Consider the following 23,715-nt stretch of genomic DNA (forward strand, 5'->3'; position numbering starts at 1 on the left):
GGGAGATGATGGTACTAGCCGACACGCGGGACTGGAGTCTAAGTGGCACCTGGTCTTCACCAGAGCCCGCCACAGAGCAGGATGGTCTTGCTGCAGCGCGGTGCCACCAAGTCGTTCTGCAGGTGCGACTAGGCCTGCGGTGTCAACCCAGGTAATACAGCAGGAAATGTAGGACACAGACCGAGCCTGGGGTAACAGCTGAAGAACAGCTTTGGAGGAAACAAAGCAACACTGGAGGGCTTTCACTTCACAGAAATGAGGCTGCAGATCTGGCGAGGCAGGAAGGGATGCTGGATTATTAACCAAAGCCGGATTAACCAGGCAGGAAGGGTGCTGGATTATTAACCAGAGCCGGATTAACCAGCGCCAATAACGAGGACGCTGGCCCTTCAAATCTTAAAGAGGCTGCGTGCAGGCCCTTGAGAGCGGGGACGCGCGCATCGCCTAGACGGATTCGGAGCAGGAGAGTGGAGGGGTGAGTATAGACCTGGGAATGGGACTGCAGGAGCGGTACCAGCGGCCGCAGGGGTCATGCTGCTGAGGGGGCACCTGTGCCAAGCACTAAGGGTTAATAGCTTCTCTGTACAGAGCTTATAGTGCTGAGTACAAGATGGGGGGAGGGGGTGCAGCAAGAGGTGAAGAGAAAGACAGAGAAAGTTCTGTAGAACCACAGATTGGGATGAAGGAACTGATAGGGAACAGGGAGATCTTTTACTTCACTATTCTGTGTAGGAGACATCAGTATCCACAGTCCTGAACACATCTAGCTCTTCTACATACACAGAGCAAGCACAGTCACATGACCTCCTCCTCCTCCTTCAAGCTGTCAACCACCGACCTCAGTAGTCACCTGACATGTATCGGGGACCAGTGCGTGTCTCTGCATGTGAAGTATTATTTTGTATCTGGTGTTTTGGGACCACTAGAGATATCATCCTGTAATGATGAATGAGGGGCTAAACAGGGGAGTACTTATTTTATTTAAAAATAAAAAAACATTACAGAAATTCTTTTTTTCTATCTTTTCAAATATGAATCCTCAAATACAGCCTAGGCTGACCAAAGCTATCACTCTTTATCATTATTCCTAGTTCTGACAAGATTTAGGAAGTGCTTTTTTCGGCAGTTACGCAGGAACCCAGATTCTGCCAAAATACAGATGTAAAGGGGCAAAAAATTGTCTCACAGTGAGACCTATGTGTATATATATATATATTCAAAATTGTTCATTTTGACCCTTATAAATTCAAATTTGACAAATTGAATAGTGATCTACTATATTTTCTTGCAGTGAGAATCTGGATATACATTTGACGGTGATCTTCAGAGGTTCCCGAAAAACAAGATGACCTGGTGCAGATCTAGGTTATTCAGGGTCATTATTACATTTTATTTATCCAATGTAATTTAAAGCATTTTGAAAAGACATTTTTATTGCTAAAGATTCCAGGTGGTCATTGGGATCAGAATACATGTCACCAATAGTGGTAATCGAAGGAAGTATCGGGCTCACCTCCTGGGTGCATGGCCATCAGCATATCCGCAAACAACAGAAGAAGACAAGGGAAGATGGTCAGCACTCCAACCTCAATAAAATATCAGCTTGATGCTTATTTAATAGATGACACTTTAAAAGTGGCGTTAAAAATACATAAGTGCAGAAAAAAATCTTACATGTTTTTTACTTTAGCGGCCCCCAGTTATAGTACATTTTCCAAAAGGCATCTGTGAAAAAGGGCAAAGAGGTTGAATGAAACACACAGAAAGGCAGCAGCAGCATCCAGTATGATTTTCTTTTTGTATTTCACATTTTACTGGTTTCATTTGTTTATTATTGCTTTATTATGTACTCTATGCTGCTGCTGCACCTAGGCTTGAGTTACCAAGTTGCAGGTGAGCAAGAAATCTTCATGTGGAGTGTATAAGAAACATCATTGACACAAGTTTGTGTCCACACGTGCTAGGAAAATGGCAAATATAATTTCTAGGATGGGACAAAGAAAACAATGCCTCATTTTGCTACCTTGAAAGGCAACCCCTCTAACATCAAGCATGACTTTCAAGAAGCCTAATGACATGATGTGGGATTAAAACCAAACCAGTATATTTAGTCAAGAAGGAACTGATGCCAAACTGCAGACAGTGCTGTTTTGATGTGGTTGCGTCTCTGCTGTACAGTATAGGGGACTGGTTTGGTTTAGTGAAAGGCTATTGACTAGGGCTAGACGGAAACTTTGGCCGCCTTGTAGACTTATAACCATTGATGCTCCACTAGGGCATGACTTTCAAGAAGCCTAATGACCAGTGGCGTAACTTGAAGCTGATGGGCCCCAGAGCAAAGTCTGTGCCAGGCCCCCTGACTATAATGTATGTTTTATAGTACTAGTCTTCTCATATTGGAAAGTGACACCTTATGGGCCCCCTAAACCTCCTGGGCCCGGTTGGGATCGCACCCTCTGCACCCCCTCAAGTTACGCCCTTGCTAATGACAGAATGTGGGATTAAAACCAAACCAGTATATCTAGTCAAGAAAGAACAGAGCCATTGATGCTCCACTAGGGTATTCTTGGAAATATCTAAATACTTTTTCCATCATGGGAAAAGGAAAACAATGCCTCTTTTTGCTACCTTTCAAGAAGCATAACTTTCAAGAAGCCTAAGGACATGATCCAGGATTAAAGCCAAAGCAGTAAAGCTATTCCAAAAGGAAAATATTCCCCACAGCATCAATGGCTATAAGTCTTCACATGCCTACAGGGAGTCTGAATTTGAGAAGTTTCCGTAAGGAGAATTCTTACCCCCTTACTCTTGTCAATAGCCTCTTACACAGCCAAACCAATTCCCTAGACTGTACTGAAGAGACACAATCACGTTAAAACAGTGCTATCTACAGTTGGGAATCTTTTCCTTCTGGAATACATATACTGCTTTGGCTTTAATCCCACATCATGTTAATAGGCTTCCTGAAAGTCATGCTTGATATTACAGGGGCTGCCTTACAAGGTAGCAAAATGGTACAATCACATCCTGGAAATATGCATAAATATTGGCGTATTTCCAGAATCCCCTAATGAAGCATCAATGTCTATAAGCCTCCACATGCCCGCAAGGCGGCCTTAATTGGCAAAGTCTCTGTATGGAGAAGTCTTACTTCCTGACCCTCTACAAATGCTAGGAAACTTTTTTTTTTTTTAGATAGAAGCGATAAAATGTACTACATATACAAGAAATGTAATTCCAAAAATAGAGCAACGTTTTATCTACCAACACGGCTGCTATTTTGAAGTCACCTAGGCTGACAGGTGCGCTCAAATTTTTCAGCAATAGAAAACTTAGAAAGAATATGACTTGAACTGTATGTTTGATTCCATGTTGTTCTCTTAGATGAAAATAAAGGTTTCCCTTCGCTTTGATAAAGTTAACAAAACGGAGGCAGACAATACCGGGAGTAGTGGTTTAATGACCCGCGTGCTGCTTTCAGAGCCTGGAGAATGGCATTTTCTCCAATTTTGGTGTGAGGAAGCTTGGGGAAAGCGCAGGGCTGAATGATCCCACCAGGAGTCTTCTTTATTCTTCCTTTCCTCTTCTCCATCTCTTGGTAAAGGAATAAGCTGTCCTGGTGATTCTTGCTGTAGCACAATAAAACACAAAAAGAGATTTTCTATAGAACAACTCATATGGGCAAGTCAATCACGCAACGCGGAGCGCCATTATCTGATAGAAACCAGACTGGTATTGCAAAGAAAAAGTTGGTTTTTCAGAAATGGTTTGTTATTTAAAGGAAACCTACCATTTGCTTTTATGCATTGTGAACCAAAAATACCTTAAAAATGCTGTAGCTACACTGATGCAGAAACAGATCTTGTTTAATCCCTCATCCCTGAAACCAGTTATAAAATTCATGGCCTTAGGAAAGTTGGGTGCTCTAGCTGCCTTACATAAACAGATTGGGGCACATTTACTTACCCGGTCCTGCGGAGTTCACGAAAGTGCATGGTCCGATGATAATGCACTGTGCCGTGATTCACTAAGATCGTGCGCCCGATACCCTGCATGTGTCGCTTCCCCACTCAGCTCCGCCGGAGTTCAGCTTCTTCTTCCCGGTGCATGTAAGTGCATTGTCTTGCGACACAATTTGAAAGTTAAATCCCGTGCTCAGTCCAAATTAGTCGGCTCGTCTGATGGCCGCCCCCCGATTTCTGTTACATGAAATCCAGTGCAGCCGCACCACGGTCCGATCACATGCGACACAATCCCCAGTTAAATACCTGTCCCAGCGGCGCAATCCCCGAAAACATCGGAAAAACCAACCAAAGTGTGTCCCCGGACCAACCAAAACCCCATTGCTTCCACATTACACGGAGCTTCCGGAATTAAATGTTTCTAAATTTGGCAAAAATTTGTATTCTAATTTAAAATTTTCTTGGTCAAAAGTCATAACATCAAACTTTTAATTTATATTTGTAAATCATTTGTGAGTTTTTGTTTCTCCGACATTTAACAAATTCTGTAGAGGGAAACGGTCAATCCCTATCGTGTAGCAGTAGCCATGGTTACTTGGTGTTGATCCACAATGACAAGTGGAGTGTAGAACGTCTTAGATCTGCCATGTGATATTTTTCTTGGACTGACCCTGAGTGATACACGTACAATATGGAATTCTTCAGGGATAAGAAAACATTTCATAATGTATTCCCATCTTGTCACTGAGACAATTTGTTCTTGCTGACTTGCTGGTTGGCTTGGTATGAAGGTTGACTGAACGATCCCACTGTTGGTTGAGGCATCTGGTTAAGGCACATCTCCCACAGCGATATAATTTATTTTCCTGCATGTGGTGAAAATCATTTAGTAAGCACAAGAAGTGACCAAAACATTCCCTGCGGCTGTGCACATCTCATACATTTCCCGTCCTAATCTAAATAGTAGAGATACGACCAATCTCCATCACTTGGGTGGCCAGAACCAAACTCCTAAACTACACCTACACTGTGGTAACAGCTGGTGACTACCACATTGGCTACAGTTACCTACCTGTGGTTCACCTCCATCTTGCCTGACATTACTGAGTATTATGAGACTTTTCTTCCATGTGAAGAACAGCTCAGTCATCAGCAGGGTTGTCGTGAGAAGGAAACATCTGCATGGGGTTTGTATGTTCTTTTATGTTTGCGTGGGTCATTGTACACTCGAAATATATTTTGGCTTTCGAAGAAATTAGACTTCATGTTTCTAATAAATTCCGTTGTCCCATTGGCACCTCTGTCTACTGCACTGTTGACTTTGTGGTCATTATTTAGGCATTGAGGACTAATGATTAGGACCATGTAATACCCTGTGCAGTCATTTTGATAGTCCTTTTTTCATGTGCTAGTAGGAACATTGAAGGAAGACAACAAGATACAAATGTGTCCTTCGCTACCTTTACAATTGGTTGGGTTCCATAATTAGCTTTTTGGGACAATACTGTTCTTCTACAGTCTCCACGTCCCCTGTTCGTTAAAGGTACTCATTTCCACTTTAGGGTTTTGAAGGATTCAAAATTGCTTGAAGAATATAAAGAGATGTGATTCGAACTCTATGCTACCTTTATTTCCTCCCTTTAAAGGGGTATTCTCATCTTGGCATTCTCATTCAGTTTCATTCATCTTCCATATATAAACATTTCTTCAATTAGATGTTATTAAAAAAAAATGTTCCTGTGTGAAGATAATTTCTCATAAATGTAGTCATGTTGTCCCTTAGAAACGAGATAGCTTCCCCGGATACGGCCACCTCTGCTGGAGTGATTGCACAAAGAAACAAAAGGTTATTGTATATAAAATGTCTGAGAGTTACTACATGTCGCACAGCCGTCCTGTGGTAATGAGCACCGAATCCTGGGGGTCTGGCAGGACTCTATAGCGCAAGTCTGGCCACCGCTGCCAGAGTGTGACGTGGTCGTATCCGAGGAAGCTATCTGGTTTCTAAAGGACAGCATGACTACATTTATGAGAAATTATCATCACACAGGAACATTTTTTTTATTAACATCCAATTGAAGAAATGTTTACATATGGCAAATGCATTTAATTAAATGTAAATCCCCTGATGAGAATACCCCTTTAATGGTAGATCTTGACATGGGCGTAATGGGCGATTACCCAGGGCTCTTGGTGTCCTCCCAAACCACCATAAAAAGTTGTAGGTCAATGGTGCTGCTGACACTTAGCGTTTCAGCAGGATTGCCACTGACACACTGGGGCGGATTTACTCAGCTGGTTCTCTCGCGATCCAGCGGCGCGTTCTCTGACGTGGATTCGGGTCTTCCGGCGATTCACTAAGGTCGTGCTCCCGATGTCCACCAGGTGTCGCTGCTGCGCCGAGGTCCGCCAGAGTTCACCTGGTTCTTCTCGGTGCATGTGAGTGCTTGATTTTGCGACACACTTCATTTTTTAAATTCCACGGTTTTTCCGAATCCGTTGGGTTTACCGTCGGCCATGCCCCCATTTCTGTCGCATGAAAGCCAATCGCGTGCACCAAAATCCCAGCGGAATTCGGCGCGAAGCAGAAAAAGTCGGGAAAACCGACGAAAGTGCAGCCGCGGAGCCCTTAGTAAATGAGCCCCACTGGGCGCTGGGTTCATCTCTCTGACAAACCTGTGGATAATAAACAGTTAATCCCTCTGTGCCTGACAGAGTCCAAGTTTCCTCTGCTTCCTGTGCACCTGAGCTTCTGCTCATTGAACGTCGGCAGACATGTGGCTTTTCACTAAAATTCAAAAGGTATCTCTCCAACAGGTAGTTGGGGATGGACTGTATGAGCTATGTTGTTATGGTTGTCCTGGGGGGAGCTGTATAAAATGAAAATGGGGTGGCTGTATATAAGGGGCTTTACATAATGAAATGGGAGAGGAGCTGCTTATCCCCATAGTATGTATATAATATATAAGTAAATTATAGTTGATGTATAGTAAATACAGTATAGGTGGGCTACATGTAACTTCATAGGGGGTGCTATAAATATTCAAGGATGGCACTGTAATAAATAGCTTTAGGGGTGAATATAAATTAGTGGGTTACTGTACATAAGCAGTCATTATTATTATAAAGTAATAACAGCAGGGAGCCATATATGATTTATAGGACCCATAATATAATAATAATAATCTTTATTTAGATAATATTTGTGTGATCACATGAAATCACAGCAGCCACCATGGACTTCTATTCCTCCCCATCCTCCATGGAGGCATGCTGTGATTTCATGTCATCAGATACATACATGGGGTAAATTTTGCAAATGTTAGTGGGAGCTTAGATGACATCACCCTGGTCACATAACATGAAGTGAGAATAGGGCATGGGGAGGAGTAGAAATTTGTCCAGATAGGAGAACATTTGCCCCCTCTGACTCGTTGGTGGATCTGACTGTGCACCAGGTAAGATTACAAAGTTGATTTAATGGGGATGTGAGGGAAGCAATTTTTAGCTAAAAGAAGGGGACCATTTTAGTTAATAGGGCTCTAAATGTGGCGACAGGTTCTCTTTAATGTAATCATTATAAAAAGATTAAAAAAAGATCGCTTTTAAAAGTGTTTTTTGGATTTCCCAAACTTCCAGTCTAAAAAGGGGAAAATGGCTCTCAAAATGAAGTCAAAGAATGGAGTAAAATCATTGGATGGCAGTGTGACGACTACTATTTGTTCGATACATTTCCTTGAATTGCACAAATAAGATTGGAGAATTTGTTTCTGCCACAGATCAATGTTTAACCCCTTGCATGAGGACAGATTATCACAGTTACACTCCGAGGAAACTTAGAAGGAACGAGTTTGTTTGAGCAGTCAACTTACCTTCTAAGAGACTTCTCCTAATTGTATTTCACCATTTACTCAATTGTAAACTACATAAGTAATTAGAATTGCATCTATGTTCTTCACGTGCCCTGAGAGCAGTTTAGAGGAGTCTACAGTCTCTCACATGATCAGAGATTGATTGACAGCTTAGATATAAATGGAAAAAATAACACATTCACTTAGGAGACAAACTCTTACATTGGAGGGTTTCCCTTGGATTATTTGTGACTCAATGCAGTTACTGGGGCACATTTACTTACCTGGTCCAAGGAGTTCACTGTCCGACGATAATGCACTGTGCCGCGATTCAGATTGTGCGCCCGATATCCTGCATGTGTGGCTTCCCCGCTCAGGTCCGCCGGAGTTCACCTTCTTGTTCCTGGTGCATGTAAGTGCAATGTCTTGTGACACAATTTGAAAGTTAAATCCCGCGCTCAGTCCGAATCCATCAGATCGTCCGATGGCTTGCCCCCGATTTCTGTCGCATGAAAGCCGGCACAGCTGCGCCAAAATCTGATCGCTTGCAATGCAAACCCCTGTTAAATATCTGTCAAAGCTGCGTAAATTCCGAAAACAGCGAACAAACCCTTAGTAAATAAGCCCCACTATGTTGAGAAATTTTGTGGATTTTTTTTTTTTAACATTAACTGAATGAGTACCATATTGGTGACATTAATTTTATGGAATAAAGAAAATTTTTAAACAAAATTAAATTTTCAAAATACTTCTGTATACAATAATATATCTTATTTATAAAGCTGAATGTATGTGTCTGTATGTCCACTAAAGGTATCTGCACCGTCGCATTTACAATCACCAAATTTGCACAGCCGCTCTCTGTGACTCAGGGAACATCATAGACTAGGTTTTTAATAGAAATTTTTACCCGACACTTTCTAAAATACACGTATTAACTGCCCGCCCCGCTGCTACTGCGGCCACCCACTACGCTGCTCCCACCGCTGCCGGCCGGTACGGCCTGACCGTTCGCACGCTGTTTCCACGGGTGCCCGGTCCTCCCCAATGCTCCCGCGGCTGCCCGGCCGGCACGATGCTCTCGCGGCTGCCCAGCCGGCACACTGGTCCGGGAGCTGCCCCCCGGTCCTCTACACTGCTTCCGCGGCTGCCTGGCCGCCACGATGGTACCCTGGTCCCGCGCCTGACACACTGCTCCCGCAGCTGCCCATCCGCCCTCCACACTGCTCCGGTAGCCTGGTCCTAAGGCCACGCGGCCGGCACACTGCTGCCCCGCTGGCATGATTCTGTCACGGCTACTCGGCCGGCACACTTCTCCTGCAGCCGTCCGGCCGGCACACTGGTCCGGGAGCTGTCCGCCGGCACTCAATGCTGCTCCCGCGGCTCACCGCCCTCAATGCTGCTCCCGCGGCCGCCCGTCCTGGCACCCTGGTCCCGCGGCCGCCCTTCCTCCACACTGCTTCCTCGGCCCCCATGTTGCTGCCGTGGCTGCCCGGCCGGCACACTTCCTAGGCTGGCAGGATGCCTAACCGACCCACCCCACTACACATCAGCCGGTCTGCAAGAAATGTAAGTCCCTAAATATGTGTGTATAGTTAATGATTGTATGCTATATATGTGTATGTGTGTGTATATGCTGTGTGTATGCTGTGTGTGTGTATGGTGTGTGTATATGCTGTGTGTGTATGCTGTGTGTATGCTGTGTGCGTATGTATGCTGGGTGTGTGTATGTATGCTGGGTGTGTGTGTATGCTGGGTGTGTGTGTATGCTGGGTGTGTGTGTATGCTGGGTGTGTGTGTATATGTGTGTGTGTATGCTGTGTTAATGCTGTGTGTGTATATGCTGTGTGTGTGTGTGTGCTGTGTGTGTGTATATGCTGTGTGTGTGTGTATATGCTGTGTGTGTGTATATGCTGTGTGTGTGTATATGCTGTGTGTGTGTGTATATGCTGTGTGTGTATATGGTGTGTGTGTGTATATGGTGTGTGTGTATATGGTGTGTGTATATGGTGTGTGTATATGGTGTGTGTGTATATGCTGTGTGTGTGTGTATATGCTGTGTGTGTGTATATGGTGTGTGTGTGTATATGGTGTGTGTGTGTGTATATGGTGTGTGTATATGGTGTGTGTGTATATGCTGTGTGTGTATATGCTGTGTGTGTGTATATTGTTTGTGTGTGTGTATATTGTTTGTGTGTAAATGCTGCATATACTGAATGTGTGATTATATGCTGTATGTATATGCATTTTGTGTGTGTATATACTGTATATATACACAGTATATTGTGGGTGGGTGTGTATATGTGTGTGTGTGTATGCTGCGTTAATGCTGTGTGCTGTGTGTGTGTATGCTGTGTGTGTGTGTATATGCTGTGTGTGTATATGGTGTGTGTGTGTGTGTGTGTGTGTGTATATGGTGTGTGTGTGTATATGGTGTGTGTGTGTGTGTATGCTGTGTGTGTGTATATGCTGTGTGTGTGTGTATGTTGTTTGTGTGTATATGGTGCATATACTGAATGTGTGATTATATGCTGTATGTATATGCATTTTGTGTGTGTATATACTGTATATATACACAGTATGTGTGTATATAAACAGTATGATGCATATATACTGTATGTATGTACAGGGAGTTTGTATATACTGTATGTATTAGTGTATAAATGTATATATGAGTATATAAATGTGTGCATATGAGTGTATACGTATGTTTGTGTGGACGAGTGTATAAAAGTGAGTGTAGAATGTTATGTTGTGTATTTAAGTGTGTAAATGTTAGTGATTGTATAAACGTGTGTATGTATGAATATTTTTAAGGGGGGCCCAATGCAAAAATCTGCTATGGGGCCCTGCTTCTCCTAGTTACGCCACTGGCTATGAGCTTTGATTGGTTACTACAGGCATAAGATATAAGGCATATTATAAGACAGCCTATGTGTGAGGTTATATGGATAAAAAAAGAGAGAGAGAGACAGAAACACAAAGAGAGACAGAAAGACAGAGAGAGAGACAGACAGTCAGAGAAAGACAAACAAAAAGATAGCGTCAAACAGAGAGAGATAGACATAAATAAAAAGAGAGAAACAGACAGAAAAAGAGATAGAGAGACAGACATGAAGAGAGAAACAAACAGAGAGAGAGAGAGAAAGAAAGACAGACAGACAGAGAGAGAGACAGACAGAGAGAGACAGACAGAGAGAGAGACAGACAGAGAGAGACAGACAGACAGAGTGAGACAGTCATAAAGAGAGATAGAGAAAGACAGATAGAGAGATAGAGAGAGCCAGACAGAGAGATATAGATATAGATGGGAAATAATTTTTGTTAACCCTTACTATTTTGTTATAGCTAAGACCAGTTATTTACTATCCTGCGCAATGCCGGGGGCTACAGCTAGTATGTATATAAAAAATAAAGACATCAATCTCAGCTACAAATCTCCTTACGGTGCTGCCCCTCCCTCTAGTGAGTCAGTGGTTCTTCCTCATAGATTGTAAGCTTTTGTGAGCAGGCCCCTCATTCCTATTATTGAAGCTGACAATTTATTATTAATCTGTAATATCTAATCTGTGTCTGAACATGTCAGGCATATTTTGTAAAGAGCTAAGGAATATGTTGGCGCTTTATGAAGAGTATTATTATTATTACAACTGTAATACTCTCTACTTAAACAACATTACAGCAATGTATCAATGATTTTCGAGTCAAATCTCATATTTAGGTGAAAAACTTCCAAATTACCCAAAAAAAACCCTCCAATATATGTATTCATGATTCTGGATGAGCAGGCCAGAACTGCAATGGTTGGGTCTATCAGGTTCCCCGAACATGAACCTAGACCATAGCCAGAGATCCCCAATGATTGGGACTCAATTTCCCATTTATGCGAGAAGTTATCAGCTGACTCTGGCAGTCTCATAGACACTTTTGAGAGTACCTGAGATATCCGCCCACTGTGCTGACCAATTTCTAGCACTCACATGGTATTAAACGGTGTGGCAATATGAATGCTCAACATGTCCCTCCATCGACTAGTGAGAACTAGTCCAGGTCCCATCATTCGGACCTTCACTAATAAGATTGTTAACAATGAAATTTTGGAAAACCCCTTTAAAGGGAACCTTTTGCAACATACCCCATCGGGGCCTAGCCTGGAGGCAGGAGGCAGCCGGCGCCCAGAATACCTGAGTGGCTGGTGGTTGCGGCCTAGGCACGCTATTGTTACGGTTCTTGGTATGGGGACCGGAGGGCTGTCCCACAGCCTGGCAGGTCTCCAGCAGGTGGTGTGTGCATTAAATATGGAGGGAGAGGCTAAGGTACTGAGTGTCTGTAAGGTCCCTGGGTAATTCATGGGGAAGCTCTTTGTGGTAAGCAGCCGTATCCAGGGATCAGATGGAGGCAACGTCGTGCAAATCAAGTCACGGTTCTTTATTGAACAATGGGGCAACGGGCCAAAAGGGTCAAACAGCGTATTCGGATCCTGGTACTGTAGTGGTTGTGGAGAGTGGTCCGCAGGAATAGTGCACCAATATGGTAGTAGTTGTAGGCTGGGATTTTTTAGATGGAGCTGTGTCCAAACTATGGAAGCTGTAGCTCTGGATTAGAGTCTCCTGGTTTATGTGACAGCACTAAAGGTGTGATGTGCACTGACTCTCTCTTCACTCTGTCCATGAGTTAAGAGAACTGTGCTCCCACTGCACAGGGGTTTTATACTGCCCCTGGTCAGGTGGTAGCATCTCTCCAATCACACTCCAGTTTACAATACAGCCACATAATTGGATAACATCTTACCCCCATTTAATTATTGCCTTTAAAGGCAGAATCCACAGCTGCTATTACATAATGACCATGTTCTAGAACCTTCATAGAGGGTTCGCGACTTCCCCTAACAGCTCCTGACCTGGAGAAAGTGCTATTCACAACTGCCAGCCTGCCTATGTATTGGCAGTGGTGTTGTGATATGCAACTCAATATAGAGTTTGTGTATCGCAAAGCCGCGCATGTGCAGTGAGTGGCCGAGGATGTGGACCAGCTCTGACACTGTGCATGACAGCAGGCAGAGGCTAATGCGCACTTGTGAGATTTCAGCTGGCCGGCTGGATGATGTAGAGGGGCAGGGCCGGCGAGAGCACCAGGCATATCTGGGCAAGTTCCAGGGCCTAGAGCTGCTGGGGGGGCCCACATGTCTGAATCTCAGTCCCCTGCAGCCTTTCAGAATCTTGTGACTGTATATAATGAATCCAGGGGCTTTATATAGTTAAATTATGAGGGAGCTATATATCAAATAATAGTTTAAGAATTATTAATGCTGCCACAAAAGTTCACCGCAGAGGGGCCCACTGAGACTGTGTTGCCCAGGGGCCTACTAATACCTGGAGCCGCCCCTGTGTGAAATAATGAGGAGATGAGGAAGAACGGTTCAACTCCAGGTTGTCTTGTCTAGTTTGTCTTGTTAGATTCCCTGCCTAGTTACCGGGTAGCGAATCAAAGTTCATTTTATCGATTCTGGAGAAGTAATTTTTTTTAGTTGAAACAACAATGCCCTTGGTGTAAGAGGTCTATGGGAACCAATCATAGCACAAATTTTGGCAAAAATGTTGTTAAAAAATCATTGGGGCTCATCTACTAAGGGTCCGAGTCGAGCACTATCTTCGGGTTTCTCGACGATTTCCGGTTTGCGCATTTTGGTGCATCGGCGCCGGCTTGCATGCAATGGAAATCGGGGACGTGGCCGTCAAACAACCCGACAGATTCGAAAAAAAACGCAGAATTTTAAAAAAAATTTGTGTCGCTTGACACGCACTTACAAGCACCAGGAAGAAGATGGTGAACTCCGGCAGACCTTGGTGAACCTCGGCGCAGCAGCGACACCTAGTGGATATTGGGAGCAAGACCTTAGTAAATCCCGGCAGGACGCAATTTCACGTCGGACAACGCACCACGGAATGGACCGGGTAAGTAAATGTGCCCCATTGTTTCCTCAAAGCCCTAAATATCTGCATGATCATGGGGTTAAATATTGTTGGCTCATAATTATTGAGTACAGAAATAAAATACAGCAGATGGCAGCTATAATGTAGAACTAGTTATAATGAATGCAGTTTGTTGGGGCCATTGGGAAATCTCCTACAGATTCTCATTTGTGAATAACCTTTTATTTTCCTCTATTATAACAATCGACTTCCAGTTAAAATAACATTTTTTTTTTAACTGAAATTTCAAATTTGGAATAAATTTGAAAAGTGTCCACGTTAAAAACCGCTCAGATACAGAACAAATGGAAAAAAGCTTTCTGTGTTTCCTCGGTTGCGATGTTATTGATACGATAATTATTATTTTCGTAAGTGTAATCTTAGTTTGAGTCATTGCTTTCCTACGTGCTGTAATGTCGCTCCTCTCTCCAGACTATTTGTTACAATCACATCCTCTGTTTCTAACTGCTGTAACAGGATTAACCAGAATAAATTAACTGCATCCAACTCCTGCAGTCCATGTTACTGATGAGAAGAGTGAAATTTCATCAGACATTTGTTGGAATCCCATTAATATTCCCAGTGGACGCTGATACTGTTGTATTTTTTAAAAATTCAGAGCGAGACAAATCTACTGAATAAGTGATAATATTAACGTGGCGATAAATACATCTCTCAAATTCTGCAATTTATATGGTCAGAATCTTAACATAAGTTGCTTAAATGTTTAATAAAATCTTATCAGTGGAAAGTGCTTTCTTTGTCCCTTTGGATATAATCATCCTCCATCTTAGGCTGCGTTCACACTGCTGTATGGGGGACATATGTACGGCCGTCGTATGTACGGAGTTTGTCCTCCTGACCTGGACGTATTGCTGGATTGCCAGCCGAACAGCCAATCTGGCAAATGAATGTCCCTAGCTACTAGCCATGGCTATGATTGGCAAGAGGAAATCCCCCTCAATCATAGCCATAGCTAGTTGCTAGAGACGTTCATTTTCCTGGTTGCCTGTTTGCCCGCCAATCCGGCAATACGTACAGGTCGGGCGGCCATACCCAAAAGTTGTACCTGAACGTTGGCCATCAGCTCCACTCACCTCTAACTATAAGCATTCTTGAGAATATACAGGTCCCCCATAGACCTCCATAGTCCCCCATTGTCTTACGGCGCCGTACGGGAGCGGTATGGTGCAGCACACACGCAGCGCCGTTCCGTAGCTGGGGAAAGATAGGACATGTCCCATATTTCTCTACGGAGAGGGGCAGTGCTCACCCCCTCCTCCTCTCCACGGTGGCGACTTGTGCCCGTTGTACTACATAAATGTAGCCTAATTCTGTGAATTCCTGTGGATTCAGTTTTGCTGGTAACAAGAAGCTCACTAAGATGCCAGACTATGTAGAGGGGAGGGGGATGGGAGTCACAGCCAAAAGTCCACTGCAAATTCACAGACAGAGAGGTAACATAATAACCAAAAACAGTGTTATTCCTTAAAGAGGTTGTTGGAGACCTTTAAAAAAATTATCTCCGGGGTCCCTCCTGGCGTCCCGTGCTGTCGTCTCTCTGAATCTCTGCTGAGTTCAGCAGAGGTGGCCGGCCACGCCCACCCATCCCTATATCTTGGCGCATAATTCAGAACTGAGATATGGGCATCTGTGGGCTTAGCCGGCCGTGGTAAGCTGAACTGTTAACAAACAGGGGCACAGACCAGAGAGACGGCAGCGCGGGACGCTGGAAAGAACCCTGGAGGTAAGTAAATGCAGCCCCCCCTATCATAAGCATAATATTCTTATAGGAAAACCATGGCATGTCTGTACAAAAATCTTAATTGTATTGATATGCAAATGATCTTTTTGGGCAAACCATGGCCATAATGCATTGTTAGATGCCCCCTTTCTAGGTCAGCGGAGTAGAGCATTGTCAATAAAGGCTGATTGGGAGATGCTGGTCAGTGAAATTAGGCAAGTTTTGTGGCACTTGACCAAATTTTCATATCAATAAAAAATTAAGATTTCTCTGTCTTCTTTTCTCAAGAATGCTTATAGTTAGAGGTGAGTGGAGCTGATGGCCAACGTTCAGGTACGACTTTTGGGTATGGCCGCCCGACCTGTACGTATTGCCGGATTGGCAAACAGGCAACCAGGGAAATGAACATCTCTAGCAACTAGCTATGGCTCTGATTGGCCAAGGGGATTTCCTCTTGCCAATCACAGCCATGGCTAGTAGCTAGGGACGTTCATTTGCCAGATTGGCTGTTCGGCTGGCAAACCAGCAATACGTCCGGGTCAGGAGGACAAACCCGAACTCCGAACCTAAACAGGAACGGCAGATCCACCCAGCTCTACTTATAATGTAGGATGTTATCTTACGAGGCCATATGTTAAGCGTATATGGGAACAGGGAGCAGCAGGTTCCCTTTAAATAAAATGAACATATCAGGATCATGTGGTGATAGAACCTCTCCTTAAATAAAGCCTACATGTGCAGATCTTATTGAATAAGCCATTAAGCATTAGCGGTGTAACAAGGCGTCTTTCCTACGGGGTCTGCACACATCTAGTAATAGAATGGCGGCACAGACAGCGTTTTCATTATGCCGGATACGCTCGTATAACATCATTATCCGCTATTCTAAGCTGTTCTTTGCTCCAGAAGCTCAGTGATAATAATTTATTAGAAGAAAGTCTAATCACTTCAAGAGAGAATTGTAATGCAAAGATTGTCGGGTCGGTAATGATGGCGATATCGTGACATCATTAATCTTATTGCGCATAATTATACCTGCCTGCAATTCCTCTTTTTTTACAGATGAATTACTAAAAAGTTAGGAATGGAATTTTCCCAAAAGAACAAACCAACATCTTTGATTTTCAATAGTTGTTTTTTTGCTTTTTTTCTCTATTGACCATTTTATATTTTTATCATCACATTAAAAGTAAATTTATTATTATTATTAGAGATGTGAAAATGTTGCATTACATAAATTTGTCTCATTTTTATAACCATAAATGGGAATAAATGGGAATTCACCCTGTTTTGCTGGCAGATTTCTCAATGATTATCCAATGGTAAAAAGCTAATGGTAAAAATCCATGAGAAATACCGGGAGTGCTGTGGATTGATTGGCAGTTATTATTTTTGATGTTAGATTTTTTCTTTTAGCGCCTGATTTTTGCGGTGTTATGGACTGAGATTTTATTTTGTGGCACACGGACTTCATCTATTTGGGGCATCTTAAGAAGAAGAACTGAGTGTCAGAAATGACGTAACACATTCATGAAGGGGTTTATAAATTGGCAGACTTGCTCTTTGTTGGTTGTATTAAGCTCCAAAAATTGTGCCAAAAAAGTGTCAGGAAATCTAGAAGTGCAGGAGAAGTGTTGGGATTTAGAAGCTACCCCCAAATGGAGCGACAGAGAAAAAATGGCATGAGTGTCGGAAAAATTAGTTTTTGTAAAGTTGCATGAGTGTCGGAAAAATTACACTTTGTAAAGTTGACGGTACAGGCGCAAATAAAAAAAAGATCTGAGATCATCCGACAAAAAACAGGCGAAAAACCATTTATAAATGTGCCCCAATGTGCTCTTAAATGTATTAACCCCTGATGTATCATGTCTCGTGCACTCGTTTTTTGGGTACAAAGCCCAAAAATAAATCAAAATTACAGCTGTTCACAAAAGAAGGGTGTGGGTCCTGCACAGCCAATATGCACCGGTTGTTTTATAGACACAAAAATACCAGCAATTGTATACAAGAAGAAAGCGTGTCAAGACAACCAAACTATAAACAAAATATCAAACTTTATTTACACATATGCAATTTTGACAAACACTGACCAATTTAAAAACACTTAAAACGTGTAACAAGTACACAAAACAGGACTCAATGGGATGAAAAATGTCCAAGTCATCCCAAGAAAACCACCCTGGCTACAACAAATCTTATCTGGTGTTGATGAATGTACAATAAGAGCTCCCAAAGGGAATCAGCTACATAAGGTGCATGGTAACACAACAGTATAGTAAACTTTTCCTACATAACAATCATAAGAAATGAGGCACTGTGTATCACCCATATATATACAAAATCATGGTAATTTACCAGACAACACCAGAGACAGCCAGGGGGTCGTGATGCCCCACGCGTTCCGTCACCTAAAGTGACTTCATCAGGGGAGAGCTATCAGTCGGTGTGGCGGCTTTTATAACAGCAGTGGGAGTCCCCTTACCTGCGGGCTGCTCAGTTCACATCCGGTTACTGCACCGGAAGTATCAGATGTTGTAATTACATGTGCGACACAAATAGCGCCAGAAATATTTCTATGCGCATGCGCGACACAAATCGCGCCAGAAATATTTTTATGCGCACACGCTGTATATAGGAGCGCCTGACTCAGATTTAGGCGCACGGGCAGCGCCAAAAAATATTTTTATGTGCACAGCCTTCACACCTAGTAGATAATGACAGGTAATGGGCGTAGATGGTGCAGATAAGTCAAAAAACATTTCTTTCATATAGTGACAACACAAGTGTGTGATAGTAAATCCATTACAGGTACATTTCAAAATTACAAACAGCAATAATTCTTTAAAAGATAAATCAAGGACCACAGAGGCAGGCATCAGACCAATTCTGTCGAAGATGGTACCGGGAAACAAAGAAGGAGGAACAGGAGAAGGGTCACTCATCTCGGGTTGTTATAATTTCCGATGAAGTTCCAATGCAATGATATGAGGGACAAATGGGCAATTTTACAGGTCCAGGGTGTAAGGTCTGTTCAACTGACTTTTTTGACTTATCTGCACCATCTACGCCCATTACCTGTCATTATCTACTAGGTGTGAAGGCTGTGGTTTTATGGCAGTGGGGGTCCCCACAGACTGTACCTCAACGGGGGTTTGCTCTGTACCTATAGGTTAACATGATAAACATGTATTTTTAACATCTATATGAATATGCGCTATGCTTGTAATTTGCACGCTCTAGTAATAGGTCATGGACTTTTAGCTCGCCGTTACGGACCTCTGCATGTGTATCACATGTTTGGAAGTATGCATATGTGTCTGGATTAGTGCAAAACTTGTAAATACACGCTTATATACTTTGTTCAGTAGGAATCCATGTTGATATGTGTGGGAGTTGCTATACTCCTATCGATATGCGTCGACTAGAGAGAATTTTGTATTTATGCGCCGGACAATTCATATTTGAACCATTAGTACCATCTAGTGTAAGACCTGCACCAAGGCGCCAAATAGTGAACACCTTGTACCCATACTTCATATGGTGAGATCTCATGCTTTTTGTCCTCTTGACTTTAATTTCATGCTCCGCATTGTGGATATACTGTATATATAATGAGAACCTTCTTCTATACAGCGTTTCTCAAGTGTGCACATAAAAATATTTTTTGGCGCTGTCCGTGCGCCTAAATCTGAGTCAGGCGCTCCTATATACAGCGTGTGCGCATAAAAATATTTCTGCCGCGATTTGTGTCGCGCATGCGCATAGAAATATTTCTGGCGGTATTTGTGTCGCACATGTAATTACAACATCTGATACTTCCGGTGCAGTAACCGGATGTGAACTGAGCAGCCCGCAGGTAAGGGGACTCCCACTGCTGTTATAAAAGCCGCCACACCGACTCAGCTGATAGCTCTCCCCTGATGAAGTCACTTTAGGTGACGGAACGCGTGGGGCATCACGACCCCCTGGCTGTCTCTGGTGTTGTCTGGTAAATTACCATGATTTTGTATATATATGGGTGATACACAGTGCCTCATTTCTTATGATTGTTATGTAGGAAAAGTTTACTATACTGTTGTGTTACCATGCACCTTATGTAGCTGATTCCCTTTGGGAGCTCTTATTGTACATTCATCAACACCAGTTAAGATTTGTTGTAGCCAGGGTGGTTTTCTTGGGATGACTTGGACATTTTTCATCCCATTGAGTCCTGTTTTGTGTACTTGTTACACGTTTTAAGTGTTTTCTAAATTGGTCAGTGTTTGTCAAAATTGCATATGTGTAAATAAAGTTTGATATTTTGTTTATAGTTTGGTTGTCTTGACACGCTTTCTTCTTGTATACAATTGCTCAAAATTACAGCTGCAAACCATAAAATTTGCAACTTTTTGACCCTTTTGAGTCATCCATACCCTTTTTAAAAAAAAAGCCAGATTTACTACAACCTCTACTAAAAATTAGTGCAGGTCATAATTGTAATCTTTGCCAGACCTCACATAGGTTTTAATTCTGGCACACGAATTCTGGCACGTCTCATGCATGGGGCATTGATAAGATTGGCGCACAGTTTTCACCCTTTAATCCAGGGGTGTAACTAGGAGCGGCAGGGACCCACAGTAGACTTCTGAATGGGGCCCCCCTACCCATACATATAGGTATACTCACACATTTCTACGATCTTACACACACACGCCCATTTATACACTTACGTGCACACATTTATGCACTGATATATACATTTATACACTTACACACATCTGTCCCAGTAGCTACAGATCATGTGGGGGAAGAACACAGCAGGAAGCCGAGATGAGAGATTCCTAGTCTTGCCGTCCTTCTGTCCCCTCCTCCGACACCTCTTATCTGAGCTTCCGGATCAGGTGCGGAGTGTGGAAGATGTGCCCTGTTATATGCACATTTACTAAGGAGCTTGCACCAGTTTTCTGTTGGACTTTGCATGTTCTTTCTAGTGCAAACTGCTTGCACAGGTATCTAAGAAGTGTCTGCACCACGAATGTGTCGCAACCATTTTGTGGCACAGCTGCACTTGTCATCATGGACACAAATTAGTGGGCTTTTTGGTGCTCATTCGGAATCGGGCCAGTGTGTGGAAACGCAAGATTTATGATTTCGGGTGCCCATTCCTAATGAATCGGGCGCACCCTGCACTATACACAGGCAAACCGCACTTAGTGCAGTTTGCACCACTCTTAATAAATGAGCTCCATTGGGTGTGTGATAATTATATACTGCAATATACTACTACACACAAAATGGCAAAATGAGTTCAAGGGGACAATGCCAATAATCAGTGCATAACTGGGAACAAAATTTCGAAAGATAATAATCACAGTGCAGCGCTGCACGGAACTTGCCAACTCAGTTCCTCACAATCTAATCAGCCTCCCAGTATGTTTTGGAGTGTGGGAGGAAACAGGAGGACCTGGAGAAAACCCACAAAAACACGGAGAGAACATACAAACTCTTTGCAGATGTTGAACCTGGATGGGACTTGAACCCATGTCCCCAGCGCTGCAAGGCTGTAATGTTAACCACTAAGCCACCATGCCGCCTTATACTATTGGAAGAAAACCATTTCTAGGGTAAAGACACCCATGGTAGCCATAAGAGAGCCATGAGATAGCCAGGCAGTAGGCAGCCATGTTGCTAGTATTTTATGGCAGGTATTTATATCCTTAAAATTTTGCTTCTGTTACTTTTTAACACTCGAAGAGGAAACATTAGCCTCAGCTGCCACATTAGGCAGTTAACTTATATTGAATTGCAATTTTGTAATCGCAATGGGCCACAATTTTTTGGCATTAAGAACATAAAATAAAATATAAAGAACTTTTTTTATCAATAAAGTAACAAAAGAATGGAACTTTTCTCTCCTCTCCTTTTGTGTTGAGAAACACAAAACTTTCCAAAAATTAGTATTCCCTCTTTGTAGTGTTTCTCATAAGTTATTTTAAATAGTGCAAAGCTCACCAATTACAGATTCCAGCACAAGTCCTTAGGGGACGGAGCCGAGCTGGTTTGGAGGGTTTTGCATAGCTAAACATACTGCTTAGTGATATATGCTGCAAAGATAATTAGCTAATTACAGTTAATTAGACATTTCCTAAAATGCTGGCATGCCAGGGAAAGAGAGGATGGTGTTGGGAAGCCAGACATCCATAGCTTATCCTGCATTGCATATTCTAATGTGTTGTATGTGGATCATCTCACATTTATAAGCTGCTCCCCATGTCCAGCCCACGAGGTTTTATGCATCTACCATATAATGACAGCTTCCCCCTGCAGCCGTGTACTGTCCTTAGAGAATCTGGTGACTTTCTTTTAGCATTAAGTACCTGACAATAAGTGAAAATTCCTTAAGAAGTAACAATTTTTAATACTGTATCGTTGGATTGTTTGGAACATTTTTCTTAATTACTTACTTTTTGTAAAAAAAAAATCTTCTCTGGTAGCACACTTTCTTTCTGTTGATAAAGAGATCTGTATTGAAGCTTGTAGTGTGTCTGTCTATGCAGGATGAATACCATTGCCGATGCTGTCTGACTGACTGTAATGGGGGGACTAGGAACAGAAAAATGGATAAGACAGTGAACCCTTATTCTGAACCACCAATTTCACCCTACCTACTTACTTGAACTACCCTAGGAATTGGCCATTAAGCGGTCGATGATCCCTTCCTGCACCAGAGCCAAGTCACAACACAGACCACAATTGCAGTACAAAATCACAAGACAGTAGAGTAGTCTGAGCAACAGCCAAATCATGTCATGATACCAGGCAAAACAATAACTATAAGTCAAAAGCAAAACATGGAGCTAACTAAGAAGGAACTCCACAGCCAGCGGCCTAGGAATGGTGGGGAGGACTCTTGTGATGTGATCTCAGTAGTGATTGGGCCAGAGAACTGGACAATGCAGGGAGCAGATGAGTAGTGTGAGATGCTGTCAATCACTATGGGTTAACAAAGAGTAGTACTGCAGTAGTTAAGACAGGCACAAAGATACAATCAGCGCCTCCTCAGCCTCTGTGGAAAAAACTGCTGAGCATGTACATTTGACAGCCTAAGTTCAAGGCAAGAGCCGGCCAGCAGCTTTCTGATAGGGTTTCTAGGACCAATACAGTCCAAAGCAAAGGCTAGGAAGCTAGTACCTACTGTCATTTGTGGCAGTTATGTTTTAGGACAGTGGTGGACCCCAAGATCAGATTTTACAGGTTGGACCTAAGTCTCCCAATCCAACACTGAAAATGAGGGTGAGGGCCTTGTTCTTGTGACACAAGAGGTGAAACATCACATGATGTACTGTAGCACTATATTTTATTATAAGAAATGACCCTATAGTTTATTTTTTTTAAATAAAATCTTTCTTTAAATTTGATAATATATTCGGGTGAATTTATTAATGATGTTCATTAATTGCACCATTGTCCATAATTGCACCATTTGTGCTCAACTTTCCGTTGCAGAAAATGGCACAATTATGGACATTGCGACTTTTTCTGGTGCATAAAACCCCACATTAGTCTCATGTTGAAGGCATTTTAAGGGCTATGGCACTGTAAGGGGATTTTGACTTTGCTAGGGGTAAAGTTATCTGCCATGAGGACAACTGAGGCATTTTGGCCATTTTGCTCATGAAATGGGGCAAAATTGTGGTCAATCGTTGAAATAAATTTGTTAGGTAGATCTATTGGTACGGTATCTGGGTAGATTTGCCGATTTCGTGGAGACGGAATTTATTGTTGGGTTTTAACGTCAATCTGCTAGGGCCGGATCCCTTTATTTTCACCAAATCTAGGTAACTGCACATGAATCATGAGGACACAGTGACGGAGAAGTGGCTCACATGACTCAGAGCCAAAACTGGAGAGTTGAGGCCGATAGTTGGAGTAAAGGGAAGTTAAGTCATCCTCTACTTTACATGTCAACGAATGTTCGATAACTTTACAAAACTGGGAGTTGAGGCCAATCGCTGGAGTAAAGAGAAGCCAAGTCCATCCTCTACTTTACATGTCAACCAATGTTCAATAACTTGACACTATCACACTCATTTCTTGCAAGATGGTTAATATCCATTGATGGTCACTCTCTCCGTAATAGATTGGGAGGGGGTCGGAGAAAACGTTTTATAGAGTAGACCTATAGAGCTGTAGATGATCCTTTGCCA

This window comes from Engystomops pustulosus, chromosome 5 (genome assembly GCF_040894005.1).
Source record: "Engystomops pustulosus chromosome 5, aEngPut4.maternal, whole genome shotgun sequence".
Classification (NCBI taxonomy): Eukaryota; Metazoa; Chordata; class Amphibia; order Anura; family Leptodactylidae; genus Engystomops; species Engystomops pustulosus.